General features: G+C 32.2%; 1 protein-coding gene and 1 long non-coding RNA gene across 4 annotated transcripts in view; one reads left to right on the top strand and one right to left on the bottom strand.

Annotated features, from left to right (window-relative positions):
• The window catches only part of LOC143198739 (E3 ubiquitin-protein ligase RNF144A), a 76135-nt gene that overhangs the window by 7985 nt on the left and 40286 nt on the right, over positions 1-27864 (top strand). The window lies entirely within an intron of this gene.
• LOC143198743 (uncharacterized) lies at positions 26014-27494 on the bottom strand. Its single transcript, XR_013006281.1, has 3 exons — positions 27440-27494; positions 27251-27318; positions 26014-26137 (listed from the first exon to the last, which is right to left on the bottom strand). It is a non-coding gene; the product is annotated as an uncharacterized LOC143198743 (long non-coding RNA).

The raw sequence follows: 27864 nt of genomic DNA, 5'->3' as shown, positions 1-27864 counted from the left end.
GACTATCGCAACAGTAGGAAGACCGTCCTGTCGCCTTGACTTATAGATATTTATAACAACAAATGAACGGCGTCGATGCGGAAAGTACTAGTTCCGCTTGAGGATGTTTTACTCAGCCGTATTTTATGGGAACCATTATATTTTATTTCCAATTATATCATTGTTTGAAGGATTTTATTGTTCTCGTGTTTAATCTATCTCTATTTGGTGTTTGATGATTTTTATGGTCATTTTTTGTCAATAATCAACTAGTCCTTGGTTTGTTATGTGACATAATTTGTTATGCTAAGTATTACTACACTTCATGTGATGTTATTTTGATTCTGAACCGAACAGGCTTTCTTCTTTGTTCTCGTAATTATTGATTTTGATTTTACAGCTTCGCCAGTCTAATATATTGTTCATTTTTATTTGTTTTAGGTAACTAGAATGTACTCGATACTTGTATTCATATTTATACTGACATAAGGCAATGGGTTGTAATTAACAGCATATGGGCGGTTATCGCTTCTAAAGAATATTTTACATTCTGTAGATTTAACCTGTCTCATGCGTGCAGTCTCTTACTTCTGCTTGTTTTTTGTCTGAAACTATCTACTCTTAGTATTATCGGGGTCCTTTCTTCCATTTATGTTTTTTTCTTCTATGATAGTGTAATATGTGGTAGTTTTTTGTTTTCGTTGTTCTTGAATTTTTTCTTCTTGTTATCTCCTCATTGTAGAGTTTTTTTTTCTTCTTACTGATTTCTGTCATCTATTTTCGTTAATTTCTACTTAATATTTTTTTACCTTTATTACAATTTTGACAAGTAGCTTTTGACAATAATTGTTAAAAATGAGATGGTAATTTACGTTAACAGGGTTTGAGGTTTTAACCCATTTTGCTGTTTCCGAAGTATATATTTTTTATTTTTTTAGACGTATCTAAATATACAACTTGTGAGCATGTGATATATTGTAGTAATAGATTTAGTAAATATGTATCGTGCCATGTCATGGTATGTGAAATATTCTAGTCAGAAAATATATATGCAAATAAGCTTCTCTATTATTTAAATTATATTTTTAGCATAGTCACATGGCTTAACATTTTTTAAGAAATATTTGGTTAGCAGCTGCTCTCGTACACGTTTAATGAATCCAGTTTTTATTAACGTAAATGTTGGGCAAACTTTATTTTTTATTTCGTTTGCTAGGGAGCGTATATTCACTTTAGGTAAATCGTTATTCCAACAAGTTTATCAAATGGAACATGTTAATGGCCAGTCGGAATTGTTTATGAGACGACTGAAGATAAAATATCAAAATAAGTCAACAATTAACCTTGTAGGCCATCAGATTACTCATAGATGAACATATAGAGATGTCTTTTAAAAATTATCTGTAGATTTTAAAAATGGTATATCTGTTATATTGTACCCCATATCATTTTTTCCTAATAATAAATGGGGCTTATTATACTAATATATTATATATGTTCAGAATAACTATTGTATAAATGATGGTGAACTCATTTTCCAGCTATTAACAGATATGCTAATTGAGCGTAATCATGACCTTTATATCTCATTATCTTAACCTTTACACTTTCTGTAATATCAGGTGAGTGGTTACAAATTTAGTACATCTAATTTTCTTGTTGTTTTGTTTTTATTAGTATTGAATGGAGTGATCGACATTGTCTGATATAACGCATTATATATAGGAGAGAGTATCAGCCAAGTTATATATATTAGAGGATATAATATATGGGCTGAAAAGTTCCGGTGCTAACACACAGACAGAGCTGTTAAAATTTCATAATATTCCACTCTTAAGTTTGTGAGTTGTTGTGCTAAGAATGACTCTACTTTTGTTATTTTCGAAACAATGGATCAAAAACAATTTCGTGTTTCAATTTTACACTGCTTCTTGATGGGAAAAAATCCATTCTAGCGAAGCAATGGCTTGAAGAGTGTTATAAGAACTCCGCTTCATCAGAAACAACAATAAAACGTTGGTTTGCTGACGTCAAACATGGTCATAGAAACACCGATGATGCAGAACACAGTGAACGTCCAAATGTGGAGGAAAAAATCCACAAAATTGTTTTGAATGATCGAAAAGTGAAGTTGTTTGAGTTAGCTAACATCGTAAAGATATCAAGAGAACGTGTTGGTTTTATATTGCATAAACATTTGACTATGAGAAAGCTCTGTTCAAAGTGGTTTGCTCACTGTTGAGCAAAAACAAAAATGTGTTGATTATTGTGAGTAGTTTGGCCATGTGTAAAAGTAACAAACAGAAATTTTTGCATCGATATGTAAAACATGGATCCATCACTTCACTCTGGAATCAAAACTATCGTCATCTGAGTAGACAGCAACTGGTGACACTCCTATTTTAAGGCAAAAGATAAATCGTTCTACAAAAGTGGTATTGAAATGTTGGAGTGGCGCTGGAATGATTGTGTTGCTCTTGATGGAGATTACGTTGATGAATAAAGCCAATTTTGAACAAAAATAAACGCGTTTTCTTTGTTACGCCCGGAACTTTCCAGCCATGTTTACATTTCTCTCCTAAGCTACAGATAATTTTAAGCAGTGTTCCGGCTAATACCAAAATATCTTTCTCAAAATCCATCGATATATTTTATTCTAGCTAAGTTAAAATTAGATGTAATGCTGCAATCACATGTGGATGCTTCAATAAAAAATCCCCAACATTTTTTCAAGATTGAGATTAAAATGTAAATGTAAATTTTATCATCGTAACACTGGTAATTTATTGGTACAAAAATACTATTTTTTTACAGTTGAACTCTAATATAATAAACGAACCGTAAAGTATACTTGATTTATTTGGATGGCATGTTGTTGATAACAACTTGAAAGAGGAACAGTGCCAAAATCAGAGTAACCTTTTTAATAACCAATAGCCGTACCAGGAAATTATAATCTAGTTTTAGTTATGTTACGCCAATACCATTGTGTCACGTAGTCATTAAATTTTATTTTATACTTGCCGTAGGTTAATGTTTTTAATATAATCCTGCTTTATTTTATACGAATAAATAAAAAATCAGGCTGATCTCAATTTTTATTAACGTACATTTTGGGGGGACTTCTTATTTTTTGTTTTGTTTGCTTGAGAAAAATCGTTATTCTATTTTTAAGTTTATCAAATGGAACATAACGTTAATTCTCGGTGGTATTATTGACACAGCGACTGAAGATAAAATGTTAAAACAAGTCAATAATTAACTTTGTAGATGATCAAGTTATTCATAGAAAAACATATACAGATGTAAATAATGGTAAAAAATGGTAGCACAGGCGACAGGACGGTCCTCAAGTGTTGCGATTGTCGCAGGTTCGAATCCTGCTGGGGCATGGTCGTAAAATATATTTTTGTGATTGTTTAATATTTATGATTGTCCTAGGCAGGAGTGTAAAATCCGACAAGTTGATCCTAGTCACGCCAGTAACCAGAATGGGTAAGACCGAATGTCTTCTGGGATGATTTCTAAAGTTGGCTATTCGCCAGTCGGTAGGCTTAATGCCGAGGACCGTGGTTCGGAGCCATGGTTAAATTGTAGGCCCTGTCACTAACAAAAATTCAAGAGGTTGACGTGATTAAATTAAAAACATTATCACTACATAGTATAAAACAAAGTCGCCTTTTCTGTCCCTATATCCCTATGTGCGCTTAAATCTTTAAAACTACGCAACGGATTTTGATGCTGTTTTTTTCTATAGATAGAGTGATTCAAGAGGAAGGTTTATATGTATAATACATGCATAATATACTAAGGCAACATTGCTAATTTTAGAGGTTTCTAACGTGATGTCGTAAATTAACCTATTTTTTTCAGGCTTATTTAACAATTAGCAAAAACGCTGCCTAACCCTACGAGTTAGATCAAATTAATGTACTACAGTATTGTACACCATAAAAAGGTCTACAAAAAAGTCCGCGATGGTATATGTTTATCTTTTAGGGATAACCCACATTAACCATTTTTATTGTTTACTTTTTAAGTGAGAAAATCATTCAATTCAATCAAGGCATTAATCCTTATCGAATTAAGTACCTTAAATACAGTGTGCAATTAATATAGATCAATATGGTTCCTTACAGCATGTAAATTAAACAAATATTTTCGGAGATATTACAAATTTAAAATTTGCGTTTAAAAATGTGTAATGTAATAAAAATTGTATGAATTTAGATATTCCAAAGATAGCAGGAAATCTTCATAGTAAGTATAGGGGAAGAGGAATTGTTTTACTCCAAATTTAATGCGTGCAGGCCAAGGGCAGTAATGAATGAACCAAAAATACTGGATCGATTTTAATCATGTTTTCTATTGAGTGACATAGGCATATATATATTTTATGCCCGTGCAAAGTCGGAGCGGGCCGCTATGTTTTTATATACAACGTTCATATTTTTTCTGTAGTGTATTTAATTTAGTATCAGCATTGCACCCGTGCGAAGCCGGGGCGGGTCGCTAGTAACATTTAAAATAATCCTGCTTTTTATTTTATACGAATAGACAAAAAATCATACTACTTATTTTGTTAATTTTATCTCTACGAACCCTTGGACCCTTTTGCTGGTATTTTTATTGTTTAAGGACTCATGTTTCGCTGAAAAGTAAGTTTTGTTAACGATATTGTTTTGATTCTTAATTAAGCTGTTTCTTTTTGAAAAGCAATTTGTCATAATGGGATTGCATTTATTGATATTTTAGGACGATTAATAATATCAAACTTGTATCAATGAATTACAAAAAAATATATTAAATTATTTAAATTTACTCATATACGGTTTTTTTTTTCATTAAATAACTTAAAATAAAATTGAATTAATTTGAAAACATTTATGAAAATGAAGGATATAAAATAAAATTGATGTTAAATGTGACATATTTGAATATCCAAGTAATAACATTGATATATTCAGTTACGTGCTTACACATCTTATTTTTTGAACAACTATTATGAACAATAACCCTAATATATCTATAAATAAATTTAACACACTCTAAAAAACAATGTTAGATAACTTTTTAAATATTCTGCTACTGTCTGAGCTTTGAAAATTGTCCTATCCTAGTAATCTTATTGATATTATCACATTTAGAACATATTAGAATTTTCATTCATATTCTAATTCTAGTTTTTCAATGAATTTTGTACTAGTAATATATAATATACAAACAGATACCTACCGAGATTAATACTTATTCATAACTCCATTTGTCGTCTGAACTTTCTAATAAAATCAGCTTTACCAATAAAAAATAGTGTTTTGTTATTTTTTTCTGATTTCATCAAAGTTTTATAATCATACTAGCGACCCGCCCCGGCTTCGCACGGGTGCAATGCTGATACTAAATTAAATACACTACAGAAAAAATATGAACGTTGTATATAAAAACATAGCAGCCAGCTCCGACTTTGCACGGGCATAAAATATATATGCCTATGTCACTCAATGAAAACATGATTAAAATCGATCCAGTATTTTTGGTTCATTCATTACTGCCCTTGGCCTGCACGCATTAAATTTGGAGTAAAACAATTCCTCTTCCCCTATACTTACTATGAAGATTTCCTGCTATCTTTGGAATATCTAAATTCATACAATTTTTATTACATTACACATTTTTAAACGCAAATTTTAAATTTGTAATATCTCCGAAAATATTTGTTTAATTTACATGCTGTAAGGAACCGTATTGATCTATATTAATTGCACACTGTATTTAAGGTACTTAATTCGATAAGGATTAATGCTGTATTGCTTAAAATAGCTTCGTAAATAAGCCATTTTCTCACGTAAAAAGTAAACAATAAAAATGGTTAATGTGGGTTATCCCTAAAAGATAAACATATACCATCGCGGACTTTTTTGTAGACCTTTTTATGGTGTACAATACTGTAGTACATTAATTTGATCTAACTCGTAGGGTTAGGCAGCGTTTTTGCTAATTGCTAAATAATCCTAAAAAATAGGTTAATTTACGACATCACGTTAGAAACCTCTAAAATTAGCAATGTTGCCTTAGTATATTATGCATGTATTATACATATAAACCTTCCTCTTGAATCACTCTATCTATTGAAAAAAACCGCATCAAAATCCGTTGCGTAGTTTTAAAGATTTAAGCGCACATAGGGATATAGGGACAGAAAAGGCGACTTTGTTTTATACTATGTAGTGATGTAACAAATTACAAAAAAAAAACAGTAAATGTAGCTTACTTGATTATCGAATTGCGACACACACAGAACGCACTAACCATATACTACATCTTATTTGTTTCCCGGTAGTCTTACAGATGGCGCCACCCACTAGCCTATTTAAACCTAACGTGATAACCCTTCGTCAAAAGCAAATAGACGACTATTTTTTCAGAATAACTGTAGAGTGTTTGTCTAGCTGACATTTTCCACATTTCGTCAGTATATGACCGATATATTGGCCAAACATCAAAAGAAAATATCAAGAAAAAAGTCGCCTGATGTCACCAGCAGCCCGATCGAAAAAAAAAACTGAATGAAGGAAAAAGTATGGCTCGTTAAATACGGAATATAGCGGGAAAGAAAAAAAAGTATGAAAGACATAAAATCCATTAAATATTTTCATTACACTATGACGAAAATATATTTTACTACCCTGGATCGTATTGATTATAAATATCGTATTGATATAAATATCTGCTTGGTTTTTTTATTTACTACGTATTGATGGTAAAAAATATACATTAATTCCTTTAATATTTGGTATTTTCCGGTGTTACATCGAAGTAAAGGAGTTAAAGGAATATAGTCTGGAAATTAGAAAAATTACGTTTTTCATATTTTCGAAGCTTCAGTTTTTAAGAGAACTTGTCAAAAAGTATATTATTTTCGGAGATTAGCAAATAGCTCTTTTAGCGACTCTATATGCCTAGTTGAAATCACAAAACCCCTTTTTTCGAGACGGTTGACATGATATCTTAACTGATTTGATATTGATTTATTTGATATTTAGGGTATGCCTTCTCTATACATTCTTCTATCGTATTAAAGTTTCTACTTGTTTTATATTTCCGCTCCATGTGCTTTATTTTGATCTATTAACGACTGGAATGCTTCTAATGATTCAATCAGGGAGACTTAAATCAGGTGAATAAGCTGGACACCCGTATTTTGGTCCTCGTAATGCTTTTGAGCTGCCAAAGGCTTACAATAATAGTTTATTGTTAAAACTTCTTTAATCTAGATTAGTAATCGAAGATGCAGGTTTACACCTGTTGTTTGCAACTAAGCCACAGTAAATTTTTATTACTTTTAAAAACATTCGCTGCTTTAAATGGTTTGTAAACAATCGATATATTAACATGTGTTTTTATGATAGATAGAATATTAAAATTGCATCGAATTTTTATACTACTGAATGGAATTTATTGAAAACATTTTTTTCGCGAACTAGAGTTTATCTGGACTTAATGATTTGCATTAATTTGCCTTATTAGATATGTGTTAATAATTCTTCTTTATACTCATAAGAGCTGATTAGCGCTAAGGTGAGGTTGGGAAGGGTCACTGGGGCGTTTTGTTTTATGACAGGAAAAAGGACCCTTGAAAGGTGCGGTGACCTTATCCAATCACCGGTCGTGTACCTTAATAAATCAAGATGATTTATTTGGGTATAGTTTGGGAGGAGGAGGATTTGATTAAGTTTTTGAAAATAGGGATCTATTTGTGGTGAAAACAGGGTTTACGGTATTGGGTATCAATAGGACTTATTTCTTAAAATTACTATCATCACGATCACTCCAGGATCATCATTCTGAATCGGAACTATCGTCCAGAAAATTTAAATAAAATATTTTAATTATCTCAGTCTATTCTTATCTTTATAATTAAATTTCTTCATCATTTAATGCCGACGTATGACGTTTGCGACTCCGTGTTTGAATTTTTCTCTCTCTAGCACTGTTTTATAGAATTTGTGCTGTTGTCAGATTAATTGTCTTTTTTAGAATATTTTCTTTCTTCCAGCTCATAATTTCCGTTAGTGTTTGGTTTGGATTTAAATGTTCTAAGTGTATTCTATTCAATAATATTCATTAAGGCATTCAATTACTATTCTATTAGTTCTTGGTCAGTGCACATACAATTTAGAGCTTGGATACTGTTTGTACATAATCGTATGTTGTCAGCTGAGAGTGGTTGCCTTTTGACGAATGCCTAGAAAGCCCGGTTTTTAGTTAAGAGATTCAGTTTTTTGTTTATTATTAAAATATTGTACTTTCCAATGTTTGATGTAAATCATAACGATTTTAAAAAGGTCATGTAAATGTATTAGGCCTTCCAACTACATATTGAAGCCTCTCTAACAGGCTGTCAGTGACAGGAGTGTCATATCGTCCAACTGTGGACAAAAAACGTTTCCATCTCGTTGAAATTTTTTTAATTTGTACCAAGGAAATTGCATTTTCGCAAGAAGTTTTACCTCAATTTGAATAAAAATACGGTTGAAGGTCATGAATGGTCTGTGAAGCTTATGGCAACTATGCTTCATCGATTCTAGATACAACATTGTTATTCTTCAGGATGGCAACGTTCAACCACATGTTTCAATACCGTTGAAAATATACTTGGAGACATTAAAAGGGTGCTACCCCATCTACCGTATTCTCCAGACCTTGCTCCTTCTGATTACTAATCGATCCGACATATGAGTCGTGATCTGTCTGAGCAGCGCTTCACTCTTGTGAAGATACCAAAAGAATGGGTCGATTTGTGGATAGCTTCAAAAGATTCCCTTAGAATATCCGTTATTATTATTTTTTTAGCAGATTTTCAGTTCCTTAAGCAATATCAATCATATATCTGACAGAATTTTAATTATTGGTAGAATACTTACTATTTTTTACTCTTCATATTTCAACGGACGGCAGTTATCAAGAAGAAGAAGTAATAAGTAATAAGTGCGAAAGAAATAAAGGTGAATATATTAATTGAGTAAATTTCCGTCGCTAACTAATACGTCACCTTAACAAACCGCATATCTACTAATTCTCCGGAAGGTCCTCACGAAATATCGATCAAACAAGCTCGACGCAATACCTAATAATTTTATCGTAACATTAAAATCAAATCAGGAGCCCCCGGCAAGGTTAAATAAGCTCAAGGTTCGCCGTTCACATCGACCAAAGTTAATTTCAAACAGGGGACGAAGACAAAACTCGGGTTTCCCCTCCTTGTCCAATTCGCATTTATAATAAAATTGGCCACGATCAAATGATTCTGGAATATTGTCCGACGCGTATAAATAGCCCGTTATCTCTGTACGTACTGGTGGCTCGTAGCCGTCTATAATTTTTTTTAATCATTACGGAAACATTAATTAGATATTTTTAAAACAATGTTTGATAATATATTTTCTTTTAACTTGATTTTGTGTAAAATTATAATCTATTCCCAATAAGAAAACTAACCTAGAATAAAAATAGAAAACACTGTTGTGTCTATTTATAATATTAGGCCTATAAATTAGTTTTAAAAGATTTTTTTAAATTGCATCTCGAAAAAACAGTGTATCTTTTGAGGCTATCCACGAATCGACACATTTTTTGGTATCTTCGTATGAAGTAAAACTTTTCAAACTCAGATATGTTGCAACAAGTAATAATCAGAAAGTGCAAGGTTTGGAGAATACGGCGGTTGGGATACAATTAAAAATACAATAAATTAATGTTCCCAAGTATGTTTTCACCGGTTTTGAAAGAGCGCATCATATTTTTTTAGAAACTTTATAATTGCACCCTTAGTGTTTTCGCCCCTACAGTAACAAGCACGAACGTTGTTAAATTTAGCGAAAGTGTCTCAATTTAAAAATTTAGCAAACTTAAAAGTAACTGGAAATCAAATAAAGCCACATCGAAACTGTCTAACAGGTCAATTGAAAAGTCTCCGGCCTGACACATATTAGAATTAGCGCTACTAGAATTAAATATGTTTTTTTAGTTAGCCCTAACCCTCAATAGATGCGTGGATAAATTTGACAGCTGTCGGATCATTAGATTGTAAATTATAGCATTTTGAATGAAGCAACTTTTATTATTGCGAAAAAAAAATCGTAATAAACCCGAGTTTTGCGTCGATATATGACAATGGATGAAACATGACTCCAACATTTCCTTCCGAAGTCCAATCGACAGTCATCCGAGTGGACTGCGCACGATAAATCCGCTGCAAAGCGTGGGAAAACGTAACAGTCAAGGTCATGGCGTCTGTATTTTGGGATGCGCATGGAATAATTTTCATTGACTACCTTGAAAAAGGAAGGACCACCAACAGCGACTACTACATAGCGTTATTGGACCGTTTGAAGGACGAAATCGCCGAAAACGGCTGCATTTCAAGAAAAAGAAAGTGCTGCTTCACCAAGACAATGCACTGTGTCACAAGTCAGTGAAAACGATGGCGAAAATCCATGAATTGGGCTTCGAACTGCTTCCTCATTCACTGTATTCTCCAGATCTGGCCCCCAGCGACTATTTCCTGTTCTCAGATCTCAAAAGACTGCTCGCTGGAAAAATTTTTTCGTCGAATGAAGAGGTGATCGCCTATTTTGAATCAAAGGACAAAAATGGTATTGAAAAGTTGGAGCGTCGCTATAATCAGTGTATCACCCTTGAAAGGATTTTGTTGAATAAAAAAAACTAATTTTGTCAAGAAAATGTGTTTTACTATGGTAGGCCGGGGACTCTTCAATTAACCTGTTAGTTATAACCCACGTTAGTTGAACCCATAAATGTAAATTAAACTCTCTTTCAGATAAACAGTGTAAGGAATATCTCAATTTAATATCACTCGTAAGTAAGATTAATGGTAGCACGAGTTAACAAGATAAATTATGAACGATAAATGGTATATTTTTTTATGAACACGGCACACATGATATAAATGATAACCACCGAATAAATAAACATTAAGTTGCTAATTGAAATAGTGTCAGCAATATTATTGACCCAATATTAATACCTTTAAAATGCTTTAATTTATATCCAGTTCTAAATCAACAATAGTTTTTATACGGCCAGGTCGAAAATGGAAATTTAAAACGATATATAGGGTGTACGAAAGAGTATATTAAACCACAAGGGCCGAAAGTTGAATGTTCGACTCGGCTTCGCCTCGGGAATCATGACGAGCCGGACCGAGATTTCAACTTTTGGCCCGTGTGGTGACTTCAAAAAAGGAGGTTCTATGTTCGGTGGTCCCATTGGAACCAAGTCAGGATCAGATGGGGGAAATGGGCGGAAATCGAGGGAAACACCCAAATTTCGAAGGCATGTACAAAGTTTTAACATATTTTTTTATCTAAAATAATCAGATATTTGTGTAAAATGTTATTGCTGAATGATGTAATGGAAAATCGGAAGTAGTTCAGTGTAAAAACCATTTAGTTTGCTTTGTAAGTACTAACCATATCAACAATATCACTAATATCAAGTTGTAGGAATATCGCAGTTCAGCTCATACATGGACGTTGCGGGTCCGGTTCTCGACGGGGTGGATCACTTTTTATCGTTGTAGTTCCGTTAAAGCATTTGTCAAATCACCTAGACTAGGTAGCGGACCCTGAATCGTTCCTTTATGTTTTCAATCATTGTGTCTTTATTCCTATTTTTCCTCACACGTGCCATACTTTTACTTGGCCAATTATAATACTTAATAAAATAACTGCGTAATTTATTAAGTAAATATCTAATACTAAAAAGAGAAAAATGAAAAAAGAATACAAAAAAAATTGAACCGACTTCAAAAAATAAATAAAGGACTCACTAAAAAGTAAAAAAGAATAATTAAGTTTGAAACTCAGAATGTCTTTAAAAAAAACAAACTTTATTTCAAAAATAATAATGAAGAGGTTTACAACAATTGTTACAATACAATACAATGATTAAGACTACAATAAGCGAGACTTAACTACACTGATATGCACAATACAGAGGAATAGGCAGGACTGAAATCTAGGCATTCTGCCTTTACATTTATAGTAAAATTATGCTGTGTTAGCTATTCTTAAGTCTCAAGGTTAGTAAGTTGTTTGGGTGGACATAAATGACCATATAACTCCTCCCTCCTTAAGTATGAGAGAATGGGGTGGCATTCTCGAGTGGGTCTAGTTTTATGCTCATTTTTACATCGTCCTTTTTTATATATTTAAAGTACATATATATTCCTAAGGCTACAAATACAATACATATAATAATTATAGTTAAAATTGAAATTCCTTCTCCTACATTAAAAGAATGGAGAGGATGAATTGATAGGGAATCAACAGCTTTTATATCATTATGCAAAGTTTCTAAATTTATTGATTTTAATTTAACAGGTTTATTTTGTTGGAATAAACCAGTATTGATTGAATTGATAGGGAATCAACAGCTTTTATATCATTATGCAAAGTTTCTAAATTTATTGATTTTAATTTTACAGGTTTATTTTGTTGGAATAAACCAGTATTAATTTTTATGGATGGCAATTTAAGCCGTAGATTAATTACATTGATTTTTTGAGATTCGTAATGTTCATTTCTAACATTAACCTTACATGTTTTTGGGAAAATAATTGAAGGTTCTTTGACTATTTCAATAGAATTTTGTTTTGGGCAAAATAATGATATTCTTTCTTCAAGTGCTGGTATAATTATGATGGAGTTATCTTGCAGTTGTCTTACGCTAGTTTGATTATATAATATGGGTATCATGGGACAATGATCGAATTCAGCATTGATAGTTTGGACTATACATTTTTCATCTTTATTCAAGTTAAATTTCGAGCATAATATTATTTCTTCGATTTTAATGCAATTTTCTCGGGTATTAAAATAATCATTCTTATTTAATAAAAGGAAAGGATTTTTAATAGATACAATATGATTTTGAATCGGTATAGCAAAAAGGTGGTATAATGTATATGGTATGTCCGAGATTAACGGGATCGCAACATGAAATATGATTAAACTATTTTTTATTAGAACGTCAGCGTGTGCTGTTTCATAATATTTGATTATGTTATCGAATGGGATTCGCGCCTTGGGATTTATCTGTAAGATAATTTTATTTAGGTCTGTGATTTTTATTATGCTGTGATGTAGGGTACCGGTCTCAGCAAAGTTGATTGCGGTTTGTATATTGTTACATAATTCTGATATGATACGCAAATTACTTTCTATATTGTCCATTGTTAGGATAAAGTGTGTAGTAAGCGTTGTCATTGACATCGTTACAGAAAGATTACCCATCATAGTTTGTGAATTATTTTTGATTTGTCTTAGGTTTCTATGTTGTATTGTTCATACATGTAAGTTATAAAGAAGAGGATTGTTTATAGGGATTTTATCTGGAAGTGATTGGTTAATTAAATCTTTTAACGTCTTTTGGATGTCGTTGATTAGTAAACTTAGTTTTGATAAATTTTGGATTGAGATTTTTCGTGGGTAGCCTATGGGGAGTTTGAATTAATTGTTCTGTGCCTTCTGGTATTTCGGGGTCGTTTTCTCGATTTTTATTTAATTTTGCTAAAGTGGTTGCTTTTCTTGCATTTAATTTAGAGTGTATATGTTCGTTTAGTTCTTTGAAAATATTTGATAGATCAAATATGTAATCTGTCTGCATTTGATTTAGACTTCTATTGAAATTTAATTGGTAATTCAAATTTCCTTTAATTATTTGAAACGGTGTGTAGTCATGCGATGAATGTATACTATTGTTATAGTTTAAGAGGGCAATGTCTACTAGTTCTTGGATTGTTTTAGAACGATGCTCGTCCTTTAATGCAACTAAGCTTTCTTTTAATGTGGAATGAAATCGTTCAATTGGTGAGTTTGAATTCGGGTTATAGGGAGTAGTAAAGTGAATTTTTATCTGGTAAAGTTTACATAATTCTTGTAGGAGGTTATTTTTGAAAGAAGTGCCATTGTCGGTGGTAATAATATTTGGAGTGCCATGTTGAGAAAAGAATTTGATTAGATTTTGACATATCTCTATCGAGTTATCGTTTAGAGGAAAAGCAGAGGCAAATTTGGAAAAGTTATCTATAATCGTTAGGAATTTTTGAGATGATATGGTATATATATCCATGTATATATGTTCAAAGGGTTTAGAACCGATAGGTGTAGGTTTGTAAATTACTTTGTACGGGTGTCTTTCATATTTACTCTTCTGGCATGTTTCACATGTTTTTATATAGTCTATTACATCTCGTTCTAAGCTTGGCCAATAATATGTTTGCTTTATATTTTTTATATTTTCTGTAATACCTCTGTGAGATGTCTTTGTCGTGTGGTATTTTTCGATAATTTCCTTCTGTTTATCAGGATTGGTTACATCTTCTAATAGAGTGTTTGATATAGTTAATTTGTAAGCATTGTTTTTAAAAGTTTCTGCGAATACTCGAAGAATGAGTGGTTCCAATTCTTTAAATGGGAAGTGTAGACAATATGTATCTGGAGGTAGATAACTTATAATTAAATTTTGAATTTCTTCCGTAGTGGGATTTTCATTTACAAATATAAATATTCTTTTCTTTTCGTTAAACAAGTTTTGTTTTACCACGTATGGTTTAATCTTATTTGTCCATTTAAAAATGATTTGATTTTTGAAAGTGTTGATGCTTTTATTCACATACGGAGCACCAAGTATAGGATTTTCCAAAGAGGTGTGTATCGTATCGGATTCTGAAATATTATCTTGAGCGTTTTCAGAGATATTTGATTCATTGGAGTTTTGCGATTTCTCTTGAATATTTGAATTACTGTAGGGTGGTCTAATTTGTATATCTGAAATGATCTTGATCTTAGGCTTATCTTTTATCGATATCATTGGTTCTTCCAAATTACATACAAGTATGTCAATGCTTATATTTTTAAATATGTATTCTATCATAGATTTTACTTTTTTCCAATCTAGATGGTCAAGGCCACATCCTAATCTTGGGATGGCTAATTTTCGAATGTGATTTTCTTTTATATGTTCGCTCATAAGGACTAATGTTTTCCATAGAAGTTCGTATGTTGGTTTGTCTTCCGATTTTCGTTTTGTAATTAGATAATATATGTTACGGGATTCTTTTTGATCTGGCCATATAAGTATTTCTCCTTCTTTGGCCTTTTTCTCTAATAGTTCCTTCTGATTTTTATATTTGTGCTTAAATATGCACGCTATTCCTTTATTCATTCGAAGGTCAGCTGCAACACAGTGCGCTAATGAGTAATCTGTTGATTGTTCGAAGAGATTTCCTTTAATTTCTCGAATTTTTTCTGAGTATTCTATATTCATCCAGTTTTTGTTCCAAATTTCATATTCACTATTATTATTGTTTATCTTTTTTGGTTTCTCAAAGACTGGTATTTGTTCTTGCGTTTCGAAAAAGTGTTTTACTCGATCAAGCCATAGGTATTGATCTTCAGTATTTACATCTGGTCTATCACTTATTTCTGAGATATGAGTTAAAGGAGGTTTGGGTATTTCTACAGGATGTATTTCAATTGAATGTTTAAGAGGAGGACGGGAAAGAGCGTCAGCGTTTAGATTTTGCTTTCCTTTTTTATAATGTATGGTAAAGTCGAATTCTTGGAGTTTCAATCTCCATCGTACTAATTTTGAGTTGGGTTCTTTAATAGAAAATAGCCATTGAAGAGGTTTGTGATCAGTTACTATTGAGAATTTTCTACCGAAAAGATAAGGGCGGAAGTATTTGGTTGCCCAAACTATGGCTAATAGTTCTTTCTCTATAGTGGAGTAATTGCATTCCGTTGTGCTTAAGGTTCGACTAGCGTATGCAATAGGTAAATCGTTTCCAATTGTGCCTTGAGATAATACAGCACCAATAGCAAAGTTCGAAGCATCTGTTGTTAAGATAAAGGGTTTTTGAAAATCTGGGTGTTGAAGAATAGGATCATTCATAAGAATATTCTTACATGTTTCGAATGCTTCTATAAAAGCTCTATCGTGATTAACTTTGGAGTTTTTCTTTAAACATTGTGTGAGAGGTTTTGTGATTTTTGCAAAGTTCTTAATAAATTTTCGATAGTATCCTATTAATCCGAGGAAAGATTTTATTTCTTTAGGAGTTTTCGGGATTTCAAAATTTTTTATTGCGGATACCTTTTTAGGATTTGGTTTAATTCCTTCAGGGGTAATTACATGTCCAAGAAATTCTACTGATTTCTTTAAAAATTCAGATTTGTCTAACTGTATTTTTAGATTATAGGAGGTTAAGCGATCGAAGACTTTTCTTAAAGATTCCAAATGTTCTTGTAGGGAAGTTGAGAAGATAATTATGTCGTCCATGTATACTAAACATATTTTTCCTTGTAGACCACGTAATACGTTATCCATTGTACGCTGGAAAGTAGCGGGTGCGTTTTTTAGACCAAATGGCATTCGTAGATATTCGTAATGACCATGTTCTACGTTAAAAGCAGTTTTTTGAATTGATTCTGGGTTCATTTCAATTTGGTGAAAACCGCTAGCAAGATCTAAAGTTGTAAAATATTGTGCTCGTCCTAACTTATCGAGAATGTCGGAAATGTTCGGGATGGGGTATCGATCGTCGATGGTCTTTTCGTTAAGTTTTCTATAATCAATTACCAAGCGCCATTTTCTTTGTCCTGATGCGTCTAGTTTTTTAGGCACTATCCATACGGGAGAACTCCAAGGTGAGCTCGATGGTTGTATAATTTTATTTTCAAGCATTTCTGCGATTTGTTTTTCTATTTCATTCTTATGGACATAGGGATATCTGTATGTTTTAGCATGCACTGGAATTTCATCAGTGGTTTTAATCTTGTGTTTCACTTCATTCGTGAATGTCAGTTTATCTCCAGTTTTATGTAAAACGTGACGGTACTTTTGTAATAATTTGAATAGACTGTTTTGTTCTTCGTGGTTTAAATGAGAATGTCTAATTAGTTCCTTTAAATTTAATTTGTCGCTAATTTCGTTTGATTTATAATAATTATTATTAGTTCCAATATCAAAGTTATAAATTTCAAAGTTATTTTCGTTAAATGGACTCATTTGGGGATGTTCTGTTATCGAGTACCTAATTGATTGATGTTTATTAGTTGGATTTTTAATATCCACGCAGAAAGAGTTATTTTTAATTGTTACGATAGTAGGTTGAATTGTTAGTTGGTCGGTTTTATATTCATGGATATACCAAGAAGATTCTTCAGGGAGATCGGTGAACAATCTTGTGTTTTTTATTGTATTGGGAGGAATTTCTACAATGAATGTACTGAAGTCTTCGCGAAAATAGAATGGTATTCTGAGATAGTCATTATATAATAGGTTTTCTTCTAGATTAATATTTAGGTTTAATCTTTTGAGGTCTTTGATTCCTAATATTCCATCAAAGTAATCATGGAAAGAATATAATACGAAATTGACTGATTGGGATATTCCTAAACTAAGAAATAGAGGAATTCTGGCTTTTGAAAATGCTTTTTGACTGCCTGTACAAGTGTGGAGTGTTGTTATATGAGGTTTGATTGTTTCTGGGAAATAATGTTCGGCTATAGAAGGTCTAAGCAGAGAGGCATGAGAACCTGTGTCAATTAATAATTTTAAATCTAAATTTGGGATATAGATATAAGGAAGTTGGTTGACTTGAAAGGTATTTAATTGGAGACATGATTTTCCGAAGCTTGTGAACAAAAATTTTCGTTATCTTCTAATTCGGGGGGAAAGTTTACGTAGTAATTTTGTTCTTCTTCATTTGGATATAAAAATTCTGGATTTTGGTCATCATAAGGGAAAGGATAATCATTAGGTGGATCATTCATTTCAGAGTCGTTTGATTCTGAGGATGACTCTGGTAAGTTTCTTTCGACGTGAGTTAATTCTTCTATCTTAAATCTTTGTTGACCTGGAGGGTATTGATTTTTGAAATGATTTTGATTGGTATTAAAATGTTGTGGTTTGTTTCGATATTGATGTTGAACGTTTGATTGTTGTGGTTGTCGTGGAGTTATACTAACGCCTGACATGGGTTTTGGATATTGACTTTTAACGTGAGGAGTTTGAGTTTTTTGGAAGTTTTTGCCAAATGTTGCATAGGCTGGGGGAAAATATGTTTTAACCGGTTGTGGTCTAATGGGTATTGGTTGACTAGGGAATTGATTTTTTGGATATGTTGTCATATTTTGTTTAAGGAACAAGTTACGTTTTAAATTAATGTTTTGATTTTTTGACTCAAAATTCTGTGTAAAATTATTCTTAAATCTGTCTTGACTTGACAATATTTCGTAATTAGTAATAATATCAATCGCGGAATCTAAATTTTGCGGATTTTGTACAATCAATAAAGTTCTTAACTCGTTCGATATATTAGCAAGTAAATTTTGTGTAGCTGTTAATTCGTTTTGTTTAATTAAGATGTTTCGTGCTTCTAAGTTTTGCACTTCTGTACAAATCTTAGTATTAATTTGAGTATTAATGGATTTCAATCTTTGAATATAATCTAAGCATGGTTCGTTTTTGTTTCTCACCAAGAAGATGAGCTGTTGTTGTAAGTTACATCTAGTGATTGGGTCACTGAATTTTTGTTGAAGAGCAATTTTAATTTGATCCCAAGAAATTAAATCGGGACGTGTAAGTATGAAATCTTCAGCTTCACCAATTATTTTTGATTTGATTGCTAACAGCACATATTCTTGTTGGGATTGATCATTTGTATAATATCGAGCATAAAATGTGTCTATTTGGTTAATAAAGCTATCTAATTTAGATGAAGTTCCGTCGAATGTTTTCAATAACTGAACAGTTGATCTTAATGATTCTGCCATATCGGTATCAAAAAAGTTAATTAGGTGTGAATAAATATTTTCTAAACTTTCGTCGGAGCTTTCTCTATTTCTGTTTCTAATAGTTGGGTATGTTATTCCCTCTAATTTTTTCGTAAATCTTTTCATATAACTAGTTTATAAAAATAATGAAATTACAATATACATATATGGAATGCACCAATAGGATATAACTTAGCTTGGTAAGTTATTATATAAAAATAGTATATAAATATCAATGAAATTATATGGAATGCACCAATGGGATACAACTTTTATTGAATAAGTTGTCCTTGGATTTCCCTTTTTTTACAATAATTGTTATATAAATCGTATATAAATATCAATGAAATTATATGGAATGCACCAATGGGATACAACTTTTAATGAATAAGTTGTCCTTGGATTTCCTTTTTTACAATAATTGTTATATAAATATCAAGATTTTCAATTCAATAATTATTATTCTTCTTGTTTCTTAATTAATCAGGATTATACCAATAAGTGACTTACAGTAATGTATTCGTCTCTGGATTGCTCCTGATGTCGTAATAGTAGAAGCCGTCTGCGAGGAGAATTCACTTCTCGACTGGTCTGCTATACGCCTTGGACACTAGCTACGCCAAGTTGTCCTGGTTCCTTATGCTAACTGCTACTGGTTGGGATTCTTTGTCCAGATCCAAAGCAGGAGTCCGCCTTCCAATTGAAGTAACAACGTTGAGTGGTGGTTCTTTCTTCTTAATTGTAGATACAAACGGTGATCACAATTCACAGCGAACTATATGATAATCCGGAAGTATCCTACCGACTGCGCCAATTAAGTTTGAAACTCAGAATGTCTTTAAAAAAAACAAACTTTATTTCAAAAATAATAATGAAGAGGTTTACAACAATTGTTACAATACAATACAATGATTAAGACTACAATAAGCGAGACTTAACTACACTGATATGCACAATACAGAGGAATAGGCAGGACTGAAATCTAGGCATTCTGCCTTTACATTTATAGTAAAATTATGCTGTGTTAGCTATTCTTAAGTCTCAAGGTTAGTAAGTTGTTTGGGTGGACATAAATGACCATATAACTGAATCAAACTTAGATTTTTAACACAAAAAAAAAATTTTAAACTAAAATATGTACATAATAATCGTTGTAATAACTAAATAAAAATAAACAAAAACCTTCTTTAATATATCTACTATACATATTTTATATTCTACTATATACACACAATTTAGCTTAATACCTACCTAAAGATATTTGTGTATTTACAATATTATTTTAACTATTACCAACTAATCAGTTTGAGATCGATGTCGAGCCCAAACGATACATAATAATAATAGTAAGTTTCATTATACTAAATAATAAGTTTCTGACACAAAATTAAATTATGAACCAAAACAAATATAATTTGTTGTTCTGTAACTGGTTCAAAATATTTGAACAATTTATTTAGATATGAAAACACTTTCCCCAATTTGCACGCGAACAATTAACATCAAACCTACACGTGTGTCTTTTTCAAAATGTCTGAAACTATTGACGAAACACGAATTCTCCAATGCATACTAAAAATCCAAAAAAATTTGAAACAGTGGATCTTCCGCAATAAATAATTGTTGAAATGAATTCCTCGACGCACAAAGCAGTATAACATCCGTCTTATATCAAGACAACGTATGCGTGCAGACTGACGTTGTCATCATGCCAAAATTTCGTCAGTTAGAATACAAATCGCTTCCGCATCACTAAATTTATCATACAGCTATTATTTTCTATTTCCAAATCTGAAAAAAAATGGCCTTCCTAAAACACTATTTATTCGAGTGAAGAAATAGGAACACGTATATCGAACTCATCGGTAATATTGAAAGTAAAATATAGCTTACATATACCGCAGAATGGGATTATTTTATCATTTTCAGATTGGTTACTTAACACTGAATGATATATCCGAAGGAATTTGGTTTCCAAGTTTAGTTGAAGCGTGTATAAGTTTCGGATACAGTGTCCCAACTGATCATGTGGCTAATACTTTCGATTAGCGTTGGAAACTATCGAACAGTTAAAACAGTCGATAGTCCCAAAACAGTCGAAACAGTCGATAGTCAAAAAACTGAAAATAGCTACTGAAAATAGTAATTATAATTTTGAGTCAAATGCACGGTTGGGCGGTTTTTTTTTCAATTCGTGATGTCAGACGAAGATGTACGAACGCTTTCCTGTATAAATTGCGACGAGATGTACATATTCCTTCGCGTACTAACTTTAAATAAAGAAAACAAAAAAAATATTACTGAATTCTATTAACATGCAATTAGTAATTTCATTTTAAACGAAGTAGAATTACTTTTATATTTGAACGTTCTGTGGATCTGTGAAAAGAAACGGAATTTTTCTATGGAATGGAATAATACCCCACAAATGTTTTATGGTACTTTAATATGTTAATTGCTAATTTTAAATAATATACTACTTAAAACCTAAAACTAAAGATACGATAATCATAAATACTGAATAAGAATTAAACATATACCTAATCATAGAAAAAAACTAATCCATGACATAAACACTACAGCTTTTTTGTAAAAAAAAAAGTAAATGATTTTTTTATTATTGAACGGAAATATTTTTTAACAAAAATCGAGAGACATTATTGCCATAAAGACAGTAAAAAGTATTTTACCATTTATCATTCACAATTTTAATCTTTTTACCCTATTACATTAACAATATTGAAAAATATCGTACGAAAATGCTATAATATTATTATAAAATATATTGTTATTTACAAGAAAACTACCAAAAAAATCATAAAACTACATATATTACATATAAGTCCATATAAGCATAAATTGGGTACATTTTTGTCAAGGTCGCAGCTGGGACGACAAAGCCAGAACGTTAAAAATCAGTCGAATAAAACTAGTAGTCGGACCGAAAATAGCGACCGAAACAGTCACTGAAACAGTCCATAGTAAAATATAGTCAATTACTAAACAGTCGATAATCGTTTTCAGTCGATAGTTCCCAACGTTACTTTCGATATATATTCCATTGGATGTTTACGTGTTCAATTGTATCAGACAGCATTGTATCTCTTTTTAACTAGAATAGAATGAGAAGGAAATATTGCCTGATTCTAAAACTTATTATAAATTATGATGTACTATTAATAAATAGTAATTTGGAAGAGGAACTGCGCCTGGAATAGATCACGGTAACCTTTCTAATAACCAATTGTGGTACCAGGAAATTATAATCTACTTTTAGTTATGTTGTGCCGGCTAATAATAATGTTGGCGTTCGCTTATATATTGATTCAATTTTATTTTATGCGTGCATCTACTGTCGATGTTTCAATATAACCCTGTTTCGTTTTGTACAGATAGAAATTAATCGGGCCGTTGATGGCTTTATTTTCTGCACTCAAGGTATCAGTTATCAAGGCTAATACAAGGCATTTGTGGAATTGGCGATTATGCTAATTGAAAGCTATAGTTACGCGCGTTAATAAGCGTCGGTAATATGAAATGGGATTTCATTTAATGCAAAAACTATTAATAACGCTGATTATTAGATCATACTATCTCACCACTATCAAGTTGTTATCTAATATTTTTTGTCGTTTGGCGATAAAAACATGATTTTATGTCTTGATATATATTTTATTTTTCTCGAACCTCATTACAATTACCTGTTCTTTGGGAAATACTTCACTGCGCATACAGTTTTTAGAAATATGACTCATTGGACGCTTTGTTTTTTAATCTATGGAGTGTATTATCTGTTTTTTTACCAGATATACCGAACATATCACGGACATATTTGCCTACTGAAATTTAGCTAAAGTTAAAGCTTATATCGTCTTGTATCGATAAATTTTTAGGCCCTACAAATAAATTCCAATAAAACGAAATACGCCCAAATCAAGCAACCAGGAATAACCGTCAGATCGGTGACACAAAAAAAACATAAACAAATATTGTAGACACTATAAAATATTGTAATTTTTATGTTACTTTCAGTTGTTCTCTTATCGTTAAAATGCATAAAACCCTTACGATAATATGGGTTCTCATATAGAAAAGTATTTTCGCTACTTTTTTATATAAAAAAATCGGTTCATACTATTCCGCAACAGACTTATTCACTTGATTTACGTCCATCGAAGTTATTTTATTTTCGAGTTATCATCGAGGCTATTTTGAAAAAAAAAACGATGCTAAGACATTGTTTTTACCGATTTAGAAAATTAAACTGAATATAAGGGGGTTCCTTGAACAACTGATAAAATATAGACCTTCGAATAAAACAGCCAATTCACGTCATAGATGATGTCGAATATACTGTCAAATGCAATTTGTAAAAGTGTAAAATTCGTTTTTAACTCGGAGCGGATTTTTCAATCTCATTTTAGCCAATTAAAAAGAGACACAGTGTGTGTTGATACCTGTTGATCCTGTTCAATTTATTCAATTCAATTTTTCAAAATATTAGCGTTAATAATTAGAGGTTATCAACATTGCCACGTGCTTACTGACATTGACTTGTGAATAAATTTTATAAAAATAACCCGTCTAACTCTTAATTTAATCACTTATTTCAGAATTCTTTAATTAATGCTTTTACAGCATGTATGACAGACGGAGTTTTTAACGAAACTTATCAGAAAAAATATTATCGTTTATTCAAATAAAATATACACTGACGCCTTGTGTTAACGAACCTAAAAGAAAAACCGGTAATGTAAACCAGTAAATAGTATAAACGTTTACTAAAGAACCAATAAATTGAGCATAACCTCATTTCATTTATGTACACAGTAGCAACTTTTTTATATTACCATTTCAGTAACTACAAACTGATTTACTGTTACGTATTCATTATATAATTCATACTATTTCCAATACAAAATTCCCAATAAAGCAGTACTTATGAGATTCGTTAGTTTTTCAGATTTCAAACTTTTCGGTATAAGAATTGTATTTGGGTATCTTTTTGTTAAGGTCCATAAGTAACTATTTATTTTGTTCAATAAGTTTAGCAACCACTTTTAATGTCTCATCTTTTACCTAGGATGCGAATACGTCTTCAGACATCTGTTACGTGTCATCTATTTCCGAATGTAGAAGGGATTTTGTTGGGCAAAATAATAAATTCAATTTAACTACATTATGATCTTTTAAACCAATCAGATCCCAAAATTGCCGGCTTGGTTGGCACAGTGGTAAAAGCGACAAGACGATTCTCCTACTGTTGCAATAGTCGCGGGTTCGAATCCTGCTGGGGCGCGGTCGTAAATGTATGTTTGTTATTGTTTAATATTTGTGATTGCCTTAGGCGAGAGTGTCAAATCCGACAAGGAAAACGATCCCGGTCACGCTAGTGAACAGGCTGGGTAAGACCGGGTGTCTTCTGGGATGATTTACAGAAGAAAAGGCCACTTTCTGTCAAGATAACGTACGAATTAACTCGCCAGGTTTTTGTTATTTTTCAGTATCCATTCTGAACTTTCAATTTTGTATTGTATGTTAATTACATTTTTACTCCGTATTGAATAAGTTGAAATTTGACATATCAAAGCCTTTAAATGATTTTCAGGGAATTCCTATCAATCCAATTGCTATTATTATGTTGCGTTTCGGTTCGCCTCTATGTCCGACATATTAACTAGGATTATTTTTTCCATGTTATGTGACCTAATTATCTTGTTTTTAATGAAGATGACCAACTTTTGTTGTTTTTCTTTTTATATACGAAACAAACAACCTATTTTCATGTGTAAATATGATATTGTTCGACTTGAATTGGTGTCGATTAAGCAAATAGTGTTTTGTAAGGAAAAATTCTAATTTTCGCCTGACTGCCAGTGTGACTATCACGTATCCGCTTTCGGTAAAAGTAGATAACGATCATGTGCTTTTTTATTCTGCAAATTCGTTTGACCTAGATATATGGGAAAAAAATACGAAGAAACCGGTTTCGAAGCCGATCGATCAACATTTATTTACGATACAGTGAAAAGGTCTTAGGTTATATTAACGTAAATAAATAGGTAAATAAAACAACTAAAAGTACCGACAAATATAATTTCATGTTACTTAAATAACATGTCACTCAATAGTTTTTTTATAACTTATGCAATGAGCGGAGTTGGATAAGATTAATACACAGCCGGCTTGGTGGCGCAGTGGTAAAGGCGATGGGACGGTCCTCCTACTGTTGCGATAGCCGCGGGTTCGAATCCTGCTGGGGCATGGTCGTAAATTTATGTTTGTGATTGTTTAACATTTGTGAATGTTCTAGGCAAGAGTGTAAAATCCGACAAAGAAAACTATCCCAGTCGCGCCAGTAACCAGGCTGGGTAAGACCGGATGTCTTCTGGGATGATTTCTAAAGTAGGTCACTCGCCAGTCGGTAGGCTTAATGCTGAGGACCGTGGTTCGGAGCCCCCGTTAAACTTTAGGCCCAGTCCAGATAAACCCATAGTTGGTAAAAGGAGACTTTAAAATATAGATAAAAAATATTAATACACATAAATATTAGCAATAAGTTCGTAGCATTTAAAGTAAAATTGACCAAGAAAATTGTGTATTTATTCAAGAATATGGTAGAGAATCATATTTAAAGATAGAAGTACATTTATCAAAAGTTAATAACCGGTTTGGTTGTATTCTTCCTCTTACCAATTTAATGTTACCAGTTTCATAGCCGCGAGAAAAAGAACGATAAACTAGTTCGAGGCAGATTCTGTAAAAGAGAACTGTTTATGTTTACTGAAGCTTTACGTAATTTGCATTAATACCTGTGCTTATGTTGTTACCGAATACTGTTTTGATTTTTTAATTATTAAATCGTTTTGACTGAAATATACCTTTTGTACTGTTTTGTGGTATAGGTGTGCTACATTTATTGTTGAGTCTGTCTCCATATAGAAATTCTTCCTGTGAAGTGTTTCTCTGATTCATTAATAGCAGATTTTTTTCGGTCCCCCTTTGATTTCGCTTCTCTACATCCTTTTTTGCCATATTCTCTTTACTTTCCTTATGTCCTTCCATGTTCTGTAAGTGTCCCCAACAAGTAAGTGTTATCTCCTTTCTATATGCTCTTCCAGTGATTCAATATTGATGTATTTTCTTATTTCTTTGCGTCTCATTCTGAGTATCTTTGTAATACCCGTGACTCTTCTGAGGTATTTCATTTTTGCTGCTCCAATATACTTGTATCTCTAGTCTAGTCCCACATCCTAATTCCATTTCTAGAAAATGCCTGGCAATAGAGCTTGCAACTAAAATTTAGGATTGGTCTGTAAGTTAAAAAATTAGAAGTGGTAATATTTTTACAAAAATATGAGCCACCAACATTGAAAATCTTCAAGCGAGCCAAATTCCAATGCTTCTTGTTAAATGTTAAGGCTGTGGAATTACTAACAGGTCAATTGAAAAGTCCCCGACCTGACACATAGATGGCGCTACCAGAATTAAATCCATATGTTTTTTAGTTAACCTTAAGCCTTAAAAAATGCGTGTATAAATTTGACAACTGTCGGATCGTTAATTTGTGAATTGTAGCATTTTGTAGCATAGCATATAAAAGAATTTCGCGTGTTGATAAAATATTGCTTTTTGAAGGGAAAACATACAGTTGAAGCAAAAACTTGGCTTGATACCAAGTTTCCGGACACTGCCCCAGGAAAATCAACCATCAAGGATTGGTATGCTAAGTTTAGACTTGGTTTAGACTTTCATAAAATGATTTTGAATGACCTTAATTGAAACTGAATGAAATAGCAGACACTCTAAATATATCAACTGAACGTGTGCATCATAGCATTCACGAATATTTGGGTATGAGAAAGCTCTGTGCAAAGTGGGTGCCGCGCGAGCTCACTTTTGACCAAAAACAACTACGAGTTGATGATTCGGAGCAGTGTTTGAAGATGATCAAGCATAATAAACCCGAGTTTTTACGTCGATATGTGACAATGGATGAAACATGACTCCAACATTTCCTTCCGAAGTCCAATCGACAGTCATCCGAGTGGACTGCGCACGATAAATCCGCTCCAAAGCGTGGGATAACGTAACATTCAAGGTCATGGCGTCTGTATTTTGGGATGCGCATGGAATAATTTTCATTGACTATTTTGAAAAAGGAAGGATCATCAACAACGACTATTACATAGCGTTATTGGACCATTTGAAGGACGAAATGGCCGAAAAACGGCCGCATTTGAAGAAAAAGAAAGTGCTGCTTCACCAAGACAATGTACCGTGTCCCAAATCAGTGAAAACAATGGCAAGAATCCATGAAAAAAAAGTGTTTTACTATGGTAGGCCGGGGACTTTTCAATTAACCTTTTATGTGATCACGAGCTGTAATTTGGATGAGATGTACTTACATAAAGGACATAGAGACATATTTATTTTTACTTTCGCAGGATCAACTATTCATCAACTATAGGATCAACTAAAATTAAAATAAAAACTGAATGGATATGCATTTAGATGGAATGTCTTCATATGTCTGTTCAGATTAAAAATGTTATAGATTTATTTTAATATTCACAAACTGGTAATGTATACATTACCATTTATAATCGAGACGTGAACAGTACAAGAACAAATATACTATCAATTCTTAACCTTACAAAACACAGCTCTCTACCACCTGTCGGTTGCTTGTAAATGGCAACGTCGCAAAATTAAGCGGAAACTATCGAAGTTTACTATCGAATTTTCGACTACTAATGTTAAGGAAATTAAGGAGGCAATATAATTTTAAATTATCCAAAAACAATCGACAATGTGTTAGAGAATCGGATGATACCCAACCTATATTTAAACATAAAAATTATGTTTTATTTATTTTTGAATTAAATAATGTTACAGCGATAATAAAATAATTATAACATGTTCTTATTAATATTAATGTGCTCTTATTAAAACGGCAATAAATAACGCCAACTAAATTGGTAAAATGGCCGTAAAAAGTAAAAAAAAGGCACCGATCGAT

The sequence above is a fragment of the Rhynchophorus ferrugineus genome, unplaced genomic scaffold, assembly GCF_030347505.1.
Source record: "Rhynchophorus ferrugineus isolate W39M unplaced genomic scaffold, kcgeb_rfMv2 rfM6, whole genome shotgun sequence".
Taxonomy (NCBI): domain Eukaryota; kingdom Metazoa; phylum Arthropoda; class Insecta; order Coleoptera; family Curculionidae; genus Rhynchophorus; species Rhynchophorus ferrugineus.
Note: the sequence above shows the minus strand (reverse complement) of the source record. Positions and strands in the feature narration are given on the sequence as shown.